This window comes from Empidonax traillii, unplaced genomic scaffold (assembly GCF_003031625.1).
Source record: "Empidonax traillii isolate 1590-97213 ecotype Southwest subspecies unplaced genomic scaffold, ASM303162v1 scaffold626:size867168, whole genome shotgun sequence".
Classification (NCBI taxonomy): Eukaryota; Metazoa; Chordata; class Aves; order Passeriformes; family Tyrannidae; genus Empidonax; species Empidonax traillii.
Window position 1 is genome coordinate 810,801 of NW_020955819.1, and position 13,016 is coordinate 823,816.

The following is a 13,016-nucleotide window of genomic DNA, read 5'->3' on the forward strand; positions in this document are numbered from 1 at the left end:
TTGCAACATGGTGAGGTTTTATTGCTACACCTGTGTTTATTTTTAAAGGCTTAGTTCATATTTACATGTGTAAAATTTATGTAGTTCTTAACTTCTGTATCACGTATCATCTAGCATGTATTCATTACCACGCATATATATGCACATTTCACACCAAAAGCTATCATGTAAGACCTTTTCATTGTTATCTTGTATTTAACACATTTTGTTTGAAAGAATCATTGCTATTGAAACGCTTTCAAATATGTGAACACTTCTCTCCTTGAGCAGAATGCACAGCAATAAAATTTGCGCTGTGCAAGGGGGTTCCTAGCAAATGTGTGACCATCAGGTTCTAACTGGAGCACATGGCTGTCTTGAAGGTCTAGATTTTGCTGATAAAGTAAGTTATTTGACTGATGGACTTAGGTTTATGAAGACTAATAGAAGCTAGTATTTGCAAGTGGGAAAGAAAAAAGGAGCATTTATAATACTCTTCGTAGCTAAGAAGGTTTATAGAGGTAAGGCAGTGGAAGGGAGTCATAAAACAGAAAGAAAATCAAATGACTTTTAGGACAGGGGCTATTTTTTTTACGGACTTGGACAGTAAAAAGCCCAGTGAAGCTGGGATTTGTCAGTGATACTACAGTTGGGTATACTCTTCTTGCTTAAAAATATAGTTGTACTGGTTTGTCTTTAAACTAGTATCTGGCAAATCCTGAGATAAAGGAATATTGTTTAAAACCAAATATTGAGAGAAGTTTGATATCACCTTTTCCTTGAAAAACAGACTTCATATCAAATTGCAGAGCTCTACTTGAGTTCTCTTTACTTGAATTCCCAGGCTTACAGAAAGCAGGTCATATTGAGATTTTACATGAGGTTTTCTTGCATGCTCCTTTTTTAGCCAACCTTCCTTCTTCAGTGGACAAAGGCTCTGTGTGATGTGGTCAGCATAGCTTGTGGTGTTAGATTAGCTCAGTTTTCCCTGGGTTTGATTGCTGAGAAGAGACAACACATTTCTGTGGGAGAGCTTTGCTAGAAGAATTTTGTTTACTGACCAGCATGTTTCACTTCATGAGAGTCCAGTATTTGCTTCAAATGCAGCTTTCATAGTTTACAAAGTACTGCCACATCATGGACCTGTGGATTCATTAACAAAAAGTTGTACTGCTTTATCCTGCTGCCAAACACCTCATTGTGAACTTTAGTAAGTTCTATGGACAAACGCACTGAGTGTGAATAGACTGAATTCTTTTTTCTACCCCTTTTGGTGCACCTTTGTTAGTTGCATCCATAAAAGTCACACTGTTCAGCTCCTTATCTCAGAGCTTCAGCTAGACTAGTTTACCTGCTGAAGATAGAGTATTTCTTTTCTATCCATCATATTTATTCTCAAGGCATTATATGGTGTTATTTTACTTTTTACAAAGTAGTCCAGTTCCACTGAACTAAGCTGAGTACTCTGAAGCTGGTACACTGAGCTCTTAATTCATCCATCTCTGGTGGTACTGCTGCAGCATAAATGTTGAATCATCACACAACTGTGCTTTTCCCTAGACTATTGCCTTTTCACTGTGCATAATGAGAGGTAGTTGCTATTAAGATATTTTTTTGTGTTATTGAGATTTTTATGCATGTAGAAGAGAGAACACTGGACTGCTGTTTTAAAACAGAATATAACTTGTATGCCGGGGCAATCTAATGATAATGTTACCCTTTGACTTCCTTCAAAGGGTCAAGGTCTTTGCTACAAACGAAATTAGAAGTTCAGTGGCAGTTTAGATAGACAGTATGTAATTACTGAAATTAAAAGCCTTCGTTAGTGTTAATGAACTCATTCATTGGTAAAAGAATAATTTTGAACTTTTGCCACATTTGGTTATAATTTTGGGATTGTTTTTTATCTGTTTTGCTGTTGAAATGCTTACCAAAAAAAAGGTGCAGTTTTTCACTCCAATGCTGATGTACTTGTCGATTCACAATTTTGAGAAGAGAGCTGTGCACTGAAATGGTATGAAATAAAACTGTTTATTTATTTCACAGAATCTACAAGTTTTAAATAACTTTAGGATCAAAATAAACAGCAGTAATTTCTACCTGAATTTCAGTTTTCAGGTTCTTGTAACCTTTCATTTTAAGACCCATCTGAAATATCCTTGTATTATGAGATTAATGCAATAATATCCATAAGTATGTAGATATAAGAAGTACATTGAAAAAATTATTAATGGTTATATCTGTTCTGTAGTATTAAATAAACATTAGCAACCTGCATAATTCCTCTAGAATGTAGCTTAGTTTTACAGAATGCTTTGGTGCTTCTTATACTAAAAATAAGTATACATTACTAGAGACTTGCTGTAGACTATGGATAGTGAATAAATTTTCCTGTCTGCACGTGTTTCCTTCCAGTGCAGCCTCAGCTCTGCTTATCATTTCTTCTGGTTGAGCCAGTACTGACTCAGAGCTGCAAAACCAGAATATACCATCTTCTACCTCAGTCATCCATAAATCAGTGTGCAGTGTGGTTTCTGCAACTGACTGAAATATCATTGCCAAAATTGTTCTTTTCTAGATCCTTGACCTTATGTTATTCATGTGCTTGTTTCGAAGTGACTTCCAAAGGCTCAGTTGGTTTAGCAGTTCTGAAATTCTATACAGTAAGAAGCTGTCACCTATATAAGTGATGTATTTCTTTGTATGTTGTTTTATGGAGGAACTGGATGTAGCTTTGCAGCCTAGGAGAAGAAACTGAGCTGATTTTCAGAAATGCAGATGTTCCATTGTTCCTCTGTGGCACATGTAATAGTAAGAAGAGTATTCATTAAAATCAGTTTCTTGTTATTTTTTTTGCTGGCGTTAATATACTGTGTTTTTAATCCTAAGCTCTCAAAAGTAACTTTTGTCATATAAGATGTATGTGAGATACATTCACATATAAGAAAACTTCTATGATCTCAGACTGTCTGCAGCTTTGGATCTCATTTAAAGACATATATAGGCTTAGTTTAAAATGTGGAAATCATTTCATTAATTTCAAGTAGTTAAATTGCACGTTCCATGAAGTATGCTTTAAAGTTGCAATTCTGGGCCTCAATCATAAACAGTGCAAAAAGGGAAAATGTCTTAAGGACCTCATCCAGAAAGGGAGAGTACAGTCTTCTGGACAAAGGTTATTAAACCTGTTTTCCATGAGACACCTTGAATTCTTGTGTGATATGTCTTACATGGAAAAAAACATCAGGATGAAAACATGAGAGTTGTATTTGACAACGTTCAAAAAATGGCAATATAGAAAATGTAATTTAAGTTTTTTTCATTTAGAGGATATGTATTAGTGTGTTGTAATTAATAATATTTCTTAAAAGAAGTACTAAAACTATTCTTTATTTTTTCACACCACTTTAAATGATTTTTAATTAGAAAAAGCACATTGTCTGTATAGCATGATGATTTCAAATACAGATTTAGTAAAGGCAAGTCTAACCTTTTTCAGATTTCCACAAGACTAACAAAAATGCTGCAGAATATAGTCAATATTTAAAATTTTATTTATAGTATTACAACTTCTGGTATAACATTGTTCCTGTTTCCACACTTATTATACATTAATGTAAGTTATAAGCCTAAATTATGGTGGTCTAAAAATAAACCCCTTTTTGTCTGTTTTCTGGTCTCAGCTATGAAGAGACATACTGCATAAAACCATAGAAAGCATCATGGGGGCTTGCTTATATTTATTTATATATTTAATTTATGTCTTTCTATGTTCTGCTTATTTTCAGTGTTTGCTTACATTTCTGTCTTGCATGTTTGCTGACAGTAAAAGAGTGCCATCTCTGATCTGCTATTTGGATTTCATCTGTTACCAACGAGAAGTTGAATATCGTCTGCCTTCATTTACATAATGTAGCACCCTAACTGGCCTTACAGATACATTGAGCAGTCATTGATGCAGCACCCTTAGCCAGACACTTTGCTCTGGAATGTTTTTGATAATCCTTTCAGACGGTGGAGGTTTTTTGCTTTAAATTTAGAAATCATTCTGGCCATCGCAGGTCTTTACACTGTGTGATGTGCAATTGATATTCCAAAATGTCATCAAAGTGTAGTGTAGATATACACAAAAACAATAACAAATAAATTGAGCACAGTTCCAATAATTCCAAGCAGTGCTAGAATAGATTCTTCTTTTTCCTCTTTTTCCTCTCGCCTTTTTACATCTTCCAGTGTTGTGATGGCAGAGGTCCCCATTTTTCCTGCAAATACCTTCACCAGTATTCTGGCAGCTAGCTAGAAAAAAGAAAGCAAATGGTAAATCTGGTCTGACAAACATGCAAGCTTCAATCTTTTTAAAAACAGTTCTGTAGTTCTTACACAACATTTCTTAATGCTGTGTTTATTCAGTTGCATTCATGTTTTGTTTTCTTTTCGTATGAGCATGTCCATGTTAAAAATAATTGTTCTGTAGATACAGATTTGATAGGAAAGAAAAACAGCTTGGTGCTTCAAGCCAGTTAATGTGCTTTATTATAAAAGAAATTTAAAATTTATCTCTAGCCAAATAATTTGTTTCCTTACAAAATATGAAATTGATGAAAGCAGGTATTTGAGCATTGTGGAATACTCTGAAATGCCTGGGGAGGTTATGTGCATTTTCAGCCATTCTTAAATATTTAACTCCATAGTACAAAAACAGTTGAAAATGTTCATGCCTGCTGTTTTCAAACATGGAAAATATGCTTCCTTGATACAGTATCACACTTGTTTTTCACGAGTGAGCCTAAGTAGGCAATTGCAGATGAGATCTTATCCTTTTTCATGTTTAATAGATCAGCTTTTGGACATCCACGCAACCGTAAACATTTAACAGATAATGTCTGTCTCTTCAAATATAAAGGGTGTTGATATATGTGCTTATTTTTGCAGTATGCCAAAGAACAGTAGTGCTGTTACATGAGCAAAATTCTATGCAATATAGGAATTCAAGGTGGACATTTCCAGATGCATGTGATTTATGATCCTTTTTTTTTTTGGTTGCAAAAGTGAGGTTGACAGGTCATTTCTATTACTTAGCTGCTCTAATACTCTTAATTTACAGTCAAATATCCTCTAGAAATATATTCTCTGTAAAGTTATGTTTATTGGTGACTGAGATGTTTATCTTATATGTAATCTGCCATGCTGTTTTAGCTTTATTGATCAAAAATTTGATTGGGATTTCTACTAGTTCAGATAACTCCAATTTACTGAAGATATACAATCACATTTTATAGTGGAACAGCATTTTCTCTTCTGGCAAACATCTTTAATCATTAGAGATTAAGGTATTTCTGCTGTGAGTCTAATTAATGCCATCAGCTCAGAGCATATCTTACAGAAAGGTAAAATGCAAAAGATATTTCTTACCCTACATTGCATCAGGAATAAAATGTCATCAGACATGCTTCTTACTCGTCGATTCAGTGGCAAGCCAGGCTTTTATCTTCATGAAGGGGCTGCTCTCCTCACTCAGACAGATCAGATAGGAGCACGAGCAGTTTCTTGATGAAGAAGTTTATCGGTGAGGATAATAATGTTACAGAATCTTCCAAATGACTGGTGTTCTCTTTCAGTAATCCACTAAAGCAAGTGTAGTCGAAAAACAGTAAAGCTTTTTCTCGTAATGATCCTCACTGTTGACTAATTCCCATTAAAATTGTGGCTTTTTTTTCCTTAGATGATGCAGAGCAACAAAATGCATGCTGTTCTGTTTCGTCTTTAAAAAAAAATACAAACAGCTCCCGATTTTATTCAGTTATACTTAGTTATTTATTAAGACTTCAGAAAAACCCAGCCTTTGATTTACTCTTTGTGGCAGCAGTCTGAGGGGGCTTTCTCACGTTGACATGCTGTAATTCCAAATGCAGCGAACTACATGCAGTCACACTATGTAATTTTAGTCCAGCCCGAAAAAGGATGAAAAGAAGTCTGCCTTGCTGGCAGTAGTGTGAATGCTGTCACACACCTGCATTCAGAGCCTCTGGAAAGAATTCCAAGGTATTCTTCGGAGCATTGCATAACTCAGCCAGGCAAATCTGAAGAGAGGAATGACGGTGGCTTTAGTTGCACACTGTGGTGAGCTGTGACATTGATTAAACATGCACTTGGCACTTGCTGAATAAAGAAGGAGCTACGAGCCACCCTTGCAGACAGTGAGTTGCATAACAATGTGCGATGGCTCTGCTGTTTCATTGTCAGGCCGGGCACATTTTAATCCTGTACCAACGGAGAAAGTGTGTGGTGTAAAGAGGAGTAGAGTTAACTGTACTTCGGGGTTTTCTGAGGAAGTGCTGCATGACAAATGGTGACATTAAGGCATTCAAGCTGAAACACTGTTTCTGCCTTTTGTCTTTTTATGCTTTGTTTGACAGGCAATTGTTTCTATAGGAAATACTACTTCTAATGCTTTTTCTCTTTTACTTCACCACCCAAAGAATGCAGGTTACTATGTAATTAATGAAAACACACACTCGAAGGAAAATATTCCTGTTCTGATTTCACAGAAAGCCTCAACACAATTTTTTTCCTAGGCAAATCAGAGAAGCAATTTTTTCCTGTCCAGTTGCAAAGGGGGGAGAACTGTGCAAAGTCTTCTGCTCCCAATCTTTTCTGATAAAAAACCCCCACAATTTTAATAATCTCTGCAAGTAGCTGTGTTTCAAATCATTTTATTCAGTGGCTTTGATCTGTGAAGCCTGCCAATGCAATGTGTTTTCATTGGTATAGCATAGCTTCTTGATGTGAAGGCAACTGTATTTTCCATATATCGGAAAAATTTTTTTGTCAAAATACTTTGCAGTGTCAAGCAGTTCAGAATCCAAACGCACAAAAATATGTATATAAAAAGTCAAAATACAATTAATTACATTGAATTTAAACAGTAGGAATGTAACTGGAAACCTCGATAGTTTTCCAGAACAGCATATTTTAGAAATTACGAACCGTGTTTGAAGTACTGTATGGTACTTCTGCATTATTTGCCCTTTATTCTGAAAGTTATGTTGCCTCATTGAAATTGTTTGACTCTAGAAGAGTTAACTAATAAATTTAAATTTCCCTAAATATATATTCTACTATGTGTATATGGTCTTTCATTTGAAGCTCTTACTATTCCCTTTTTCTAAAAGGGCTGCTGCATCTTCACTTGTTCTTGAAATTTATTTTGTGTCTGTGTATTTTGAATATATTTTTGTATTCATTTAGAGCCGTTCAGAGATACAAAGATGTGAAAATCTTCACCTAGGTATTCTGACCATTTAAGTTGCTGAGAGCACCTAGCAATAACTGAATATTCAAGTTACTGTATTAACCGTCACACATTAAAAATCAAACCCTTTCCTTTGTGAAAGGGAGAGATGGTGCAACATGCATATTTTATTTAAAGATTAATGATATATTTTCAGCTTCACTGCAAAGAACCAGCTAATTAAGATGTTTCCACAGAGAGCAGAAAAAGATTCACCGGATATTTTTTGGCCTGGTTATTGCCATGGTTGAGGTCTCATGGTGGTCTGCCGTTTTCATAGTTGTGATGCAAATGCACTTCAGTGCCTCCAGTGAACTCAGGGAAACAAATCTCTCTGGGCTCCCTCTGCACACAGCCGAGGGGGAGAGGAGCCTCCTGCACACCGTGATTCAAGTCCAGCGCTTGCCATGGTTTGATGGGATTTCTCCCCTCACGTCCTTCCATTGTATTGACGTGTGTCTGTGTGGACATGCTGTAAATGGGTTTGGAAAACAGACCCAGCCAAAAATAAATCACTAGCACAGCACAGTAAGAGGGGTGGGGCAGTAGCTGCTTAAGCTGTTACTGCAGGTAAACAGTTGCTGTTTGAGAATTTAAAAATAAAGGTTGTCAGGCTTAACATTGGTCAGGGAATTCATCCATGTTGGGTGGAAGCTGGCATTTACAAATAACTTCCTTATAGTTACACTGCATCTCCACCGTGAAGGTAAAATTTCATGCAAGATTTCTCACGTGAGTGAAGTGAGTAACATAGTTTGATTTGAAAAGGTCATGTTTTATCCGTAATATTTGACGGCATTTGGAAAGATGGAGAGATATTTTACATTTTGTGTAAAATAACATTAGAGTTTGGGAGGACCCTTTAGAGAAGTCAGTAATAAACCCACCTATTTTGGGGTGACTATGGTTACGTAGCATTTGGGATTTGGACAGTGGTGTCCAAAATCATCCTAAATTTAATTCTCTTACTTCCATCTAGGAAGAGCTTTCGAGCACTTAGTAAGACTTTGGCAACTCCTTGGTAACTGATTTATGTAGTTTCCAGAGAGCAGAACAAATTTGGTTGATTAGAGGTCACTCTGTTCATTACTGCTGATGTCGCTTCTATTGCATGGGAATAGACCTTAGGCAGTACAAATGTATGTCATATTTTAAGGATATTCATAATTCAGAGGAGGTTGCCAAGCTATCTTGTAGAAACTCAGTGGTATAAATTCAACGATTTACAGTCTTGATCCTTTGGTGATCATTGTCCTCCAATATGCTACTGCTACAAGTAATGAGATACACCCTTAACAGTACAGTTACAAAAGGGGCAAGTACTCTTAACAAAAGTGTATGCTTTCTTTCTCCTCCTATATTTTTTTTATTTTGATTTCCATGTACTCTAAATTATTCTATATGCTGTATTTTTCATTAAAATAGTGTGGTTCGAGTGAGAAATAGTTTACCTTTATAGAGAGAAAATGCTCTGAAGAAGATTGCGAGTTAAAGTAGAATGTAAAGGAAGATTGGAAAGCGAAAATAGAGAGAATAATAGAAAGAACTGTCTAGACTTAGAAATCTAGTTAGGTTAAAATGCTGTAATGAAATCCAAAAGGTCATGCATACGTCAGTTGTCCATGAAGACAGTTTCCCCTTGTATTTGTTCACCATTTTCCCCAAGATGCAGGAAAGTACTTGAAATGTAGTAGCACACACTTCCTGTAGGTGATGCATTCTGGTCTTCCTCTCTGACAACCTCCGCAAACTTCTCTTTATGAGGTCTAACAGTTTTTCAGTTAAATTGCAGAACAATAGAGCAAAACTGTATCTCTTGGGAGATGTAATAGTATGCACAAATTAAGATGAACTGGTTCGCTTAGCATAAATGAAAAGTAGATAGCCACACTCCTTTTTTCCTTAGTTTTTTTTCTTTTTTTTTTTTTCTTCTCTCTTGAGAACTTAACACAGCTAATGTTTTCTTTGTGGGAGCACTTACCCTATTTTTTATGATACAGATTGATGTGTGATGCCCTTGAGTCAGTAGTGATGGGGATGGCCAGATTTCAAAGTATTTTGTTACTCTTCTGTGGAAAAAAAGGAAGAACTCGGATCCTCCATCTGTAGCAACACAAGTTATTTTTAGATTCCTTACTATACTCATTCACAGCTCTTTCATGTGTTACAGCTCAGCATTGATTTGATGATTTTGACACTTCAACTATGTGTCTACATCTTGTGTTTTCCTTCGGATTGAGGAATTTCATTGCCTTTTGACTGTTTTCTGGCAATTTTCCTGATTTTGTAACTTAATTACAGACCCAGAACATCCTTGGGAAAATTCAAAATTCTCTCAAAACTATCTAGTAGGTTCCCACCTGTCAGTCTTCACTTACCAGGACTTTGCTTGTTCCAGTTTCTCATATTTGCTCTAAAATAATTCTGTGTTCAGTCAATTAAATGGACGTGGAGTAGCACCGGTCCATCTGCTACACTCCTTTTAACACCGGCTTCTCTCAGCACTGGCCAAGCTTGACCCTATTTTATTGTTTGTGATCATGATTAGAATGCACACCAGTATTTTGTCAAGAAAAGTGATGTTTAATGATATTGAGTAAAAGCTTAGGAAGAACAGCCAGTTGACCTTTGGAAGGTGTCACGAGGCATGTCACATATTTGTTTTGATGGAACTATTTAAGTCAATTTCTTTATGAACTGAAGCAATTCAGAAGTAGGTGACTGATGAATATTCTTGAGTTAGAGATGGGCATTTCAGCCCCAGCTGTGTGTGGTGACCTTCTGAATATGGTGGAAAGGAATGATGGAAAAAGCAAGAGGCTGTTTTTTCTCCTCTAATCTCTAGTCTGATGTGCAGTGCTGGGCAATCTTGATGTTTCTTTATTGGTGTCAAAAAGAATCTCTTGTATGGGTATTGTACCTTTATACAGTGTTTAGTAACTTATAGAACACTTCAGTTCTGATTCAGTGCTGTTCTCTGCAGCAAAAGATGTTTTTTGGGACTATTTCTTCGCACTGGTTTGAGTGTAGGCTTCATGCTTCTGTAGCAGTATTAGGACTTTCAAGCATTAGTTTTTTGAGCTGTCACGTTCATAAATTTTGCTGTGTCAGAGGAGTCCATCAAGTGACTATTGGGTCCTCACTGGATAAGCAAAGGGGAAGCAGAGTAGAGAGATCATAGTCCAGGAGGGTGGATCTCAGAGAACTACAGTACTACACCAAGTTCCACTTATCTCCAGAAACCTTAAAGCATCATACCTTGACAGACAAGATTGTTCTTTCTCAGGAGTTTTCACGTGACTGATCTTGAAAAACAAAGCAAACATAGAGGATACCACCATTCCAGCGCCTTTTGCTACATTTCTTTCCTCTGTTTTGTCATCCTCAGTTTTGGAATAAGAGGATGAAAATATTATCTCCCAAACTCTCTTATTTTCTATTGCAAAAGAATATGAATGCATGCTTACTATATTTTCAAAGCATTTAAAGTAGCAGACTGTTTCCTAGTAGATAGTGGGTTTGGATTAGAGCTATAACAGAATTTTTTTAAATGTCAAAACTGATTATCTGTTTGAGTGGTTAATAATATAAAAGATTTATGAAAGCACAAATTATAAATTTGTACTTTCAGCTCTACTGTGTTGCAGAAATTTGTTGTAATTTATAAGGAGTAATTATGTATTGAAATATCATGGCATTGAAGTCTTTGAAAATTAAAAACCTAGTTGTTATGAGGAATGAAGCAGCTTAAATTTGGTTTGTAATTGGGTACTGGATTGCATGACAGATAAAGTACTTAGTCTTTTCATGACTGGGGTTTACTTCAAAGATCTAATGGAGGTATTTTTTTCAACAAATCAGTATTTAGCAAAGATCAGTGAGAGACTGGTCCTTCTGCTTCAATCTTTATCTGTTTCTTTACTGTGCTTTGTTTTATATGGCTTTTAAACATAAATTCATAAACTGGAGGGCTTCTCATTGATTTATACAGCTGGTGGTATATTTTGCAGCTGCACGTACAGAGCATACCTCAGACTAGCTTGCAACCTCTGGCCCCACGCACTTGATCACAGTGAATTAAAGTGCCTGTTAAATTTTCCAGAAGGAAGGGATTCTTGTGGTAAAGACGCTCAAGAAATTATCAGGTGAGAAATAGGAGGGGTCAAATCTAGATTTCGGTGGGGCTTCTCGCATCTCCCATTATTCTTCCTTCTGCTTCTCACCCACATATTCTCTTCCATATTCTGCTACCTCAATGACAGCGTATTTCACTCTGGAATCAAGAGTGCGGTGGGGCTTTTGTCTGTCAGTTTTTAACGGGCTTTAAATAAAAGAATTTTTTCCAAATGATGACTAATCTTCTGAAGGTGCTTTACAGGACGGTCTTGAAAACATAAGTAAACAAGCTTTCTTTCTCATCTGAGACCACTGAATTTTTGTGGTTACAGCATAAAATGATTCTCTTGAAACCATGAGCAACAGGCTGCTTATGTATCTGTATCTGCCTGCCAAGGACCTGTAGTTTTTGCTGTTACCCTTTGGATCCACTTAGACATAACTCTTCTGGTGCTAACTGGAGATACACTTTTTTGACAGACCTTTATGCTTTGCACTCCATTGTGTAATATGTTTTATGTAAAAGGAAACTAAACTATGGAGTTTGCTTTCCTGCCTCCCACAGGTGAGTTATCTTTTTTAATAAGCTTTCAGGAGAAATGCAGTTAGATGCTGATCCTTGATACAAGGACTTATAGGGGCTAACAAATCATACATGAGATGCAGCTGGTGTTCATTTCATTCCTGAAATCAGTTTCTGTATGTTTGCTTGAGAAATAAAAGGTATGGATGCTTGTCTTCAAAAGTGTTTGGGTTTGGCCCTGAGTGTTCCATGAAGTTCTCTCTGCCAGTGGATGGTCAGCATCTTGGGATAGCTGTTTAATTTGAGAAAACAGTACAGATCACTGATCTGTCTGCTCAAGGCACAAGGCAGTAAAGTTTCTGGTGTGTTTAGTGTGGAGGGAGCCTAGGCTTTCCTGGACCATTTATCTCATTGCAAAAGCTCGTGAGCATTTCATCCAGGAGCTCCTTTTTTTCCCTTCATTATTTCGAAGCCAGCACTGGTAGCTGTATCCCTGCTCACAGGACAAGACTGGGAGTCTATAAATACTGGACTGGTTTCCCCTCTGAGGGTAATTGGTAAAGACATTTAGCCAGCCCTTTAAAACTGGAGATACCACCTTACATCTTTCAAAATTTCCAGTGTAAATATTACTTGTCCTACCATTTTTTTTCTTATTTTGCTTTAGTCAGACAGTACATCTCGAGCGGTTTCATTTAGACTTGGTAACTACATTTGGGAATATGAGTGCTGGGTGTCTGGAACAGATTTCTGTGCAGCGCCACATGCTACAAACACTAACAGATTTTACTGGAGGCGTTAGGAATTAATTGTAAAAATTATGCCTTTTCTTACCAACAGTCTTTTTTGAGAAGAGAATATGACATCAGAGGAGAATGTGACACCATAATAGATGTCCTATGGTTGCATATTATATAGCAGAAATGTACCATGTGCTTATTTCCTATTTTTGTAATTCTTGTATCTTCTTGGTAGGATACAGTAGCTGCGTAGGGGGCACAAATATTTTATGATATACAAGACACTCCTGAATTTTTTTTTTAATTTTTTATAATTTTTTGTCTTCTTCTATGTTAGTGGCTTTGTCAAGTAGTGACAGCCCAATCA

General features: G+C 36.5%; 1 protein-coding gene and 1 long non-coding RNA gene across 2 annotated transcripts in view; one reads left to right on the plus strand and one right to left on the minus strand.

The window, feature by feature from the left end:
- BIRC6 (baculoviral IAP repeat containing 6) overlaps positions 1 to 13,016 on the plus strand; it is a 157,671-nt gene that overhangs the window by 115,001 nt on the left and 29,654 nt on the right. The window lies entirely within an intron of this gene.
- On the minus strand, positions 3,511 to 6,223 carry LOC114065191. The gene is made up of 2 exons (XR_003572891.1): positions 5,392 to 6,223; positions 3,511 to 4,275 (listed from the first exon to the last, which is right to left on the minus strand). It is a non-coding gene; the product is annotated as an uncharacterized LOC114065191 (long non-coding RNA).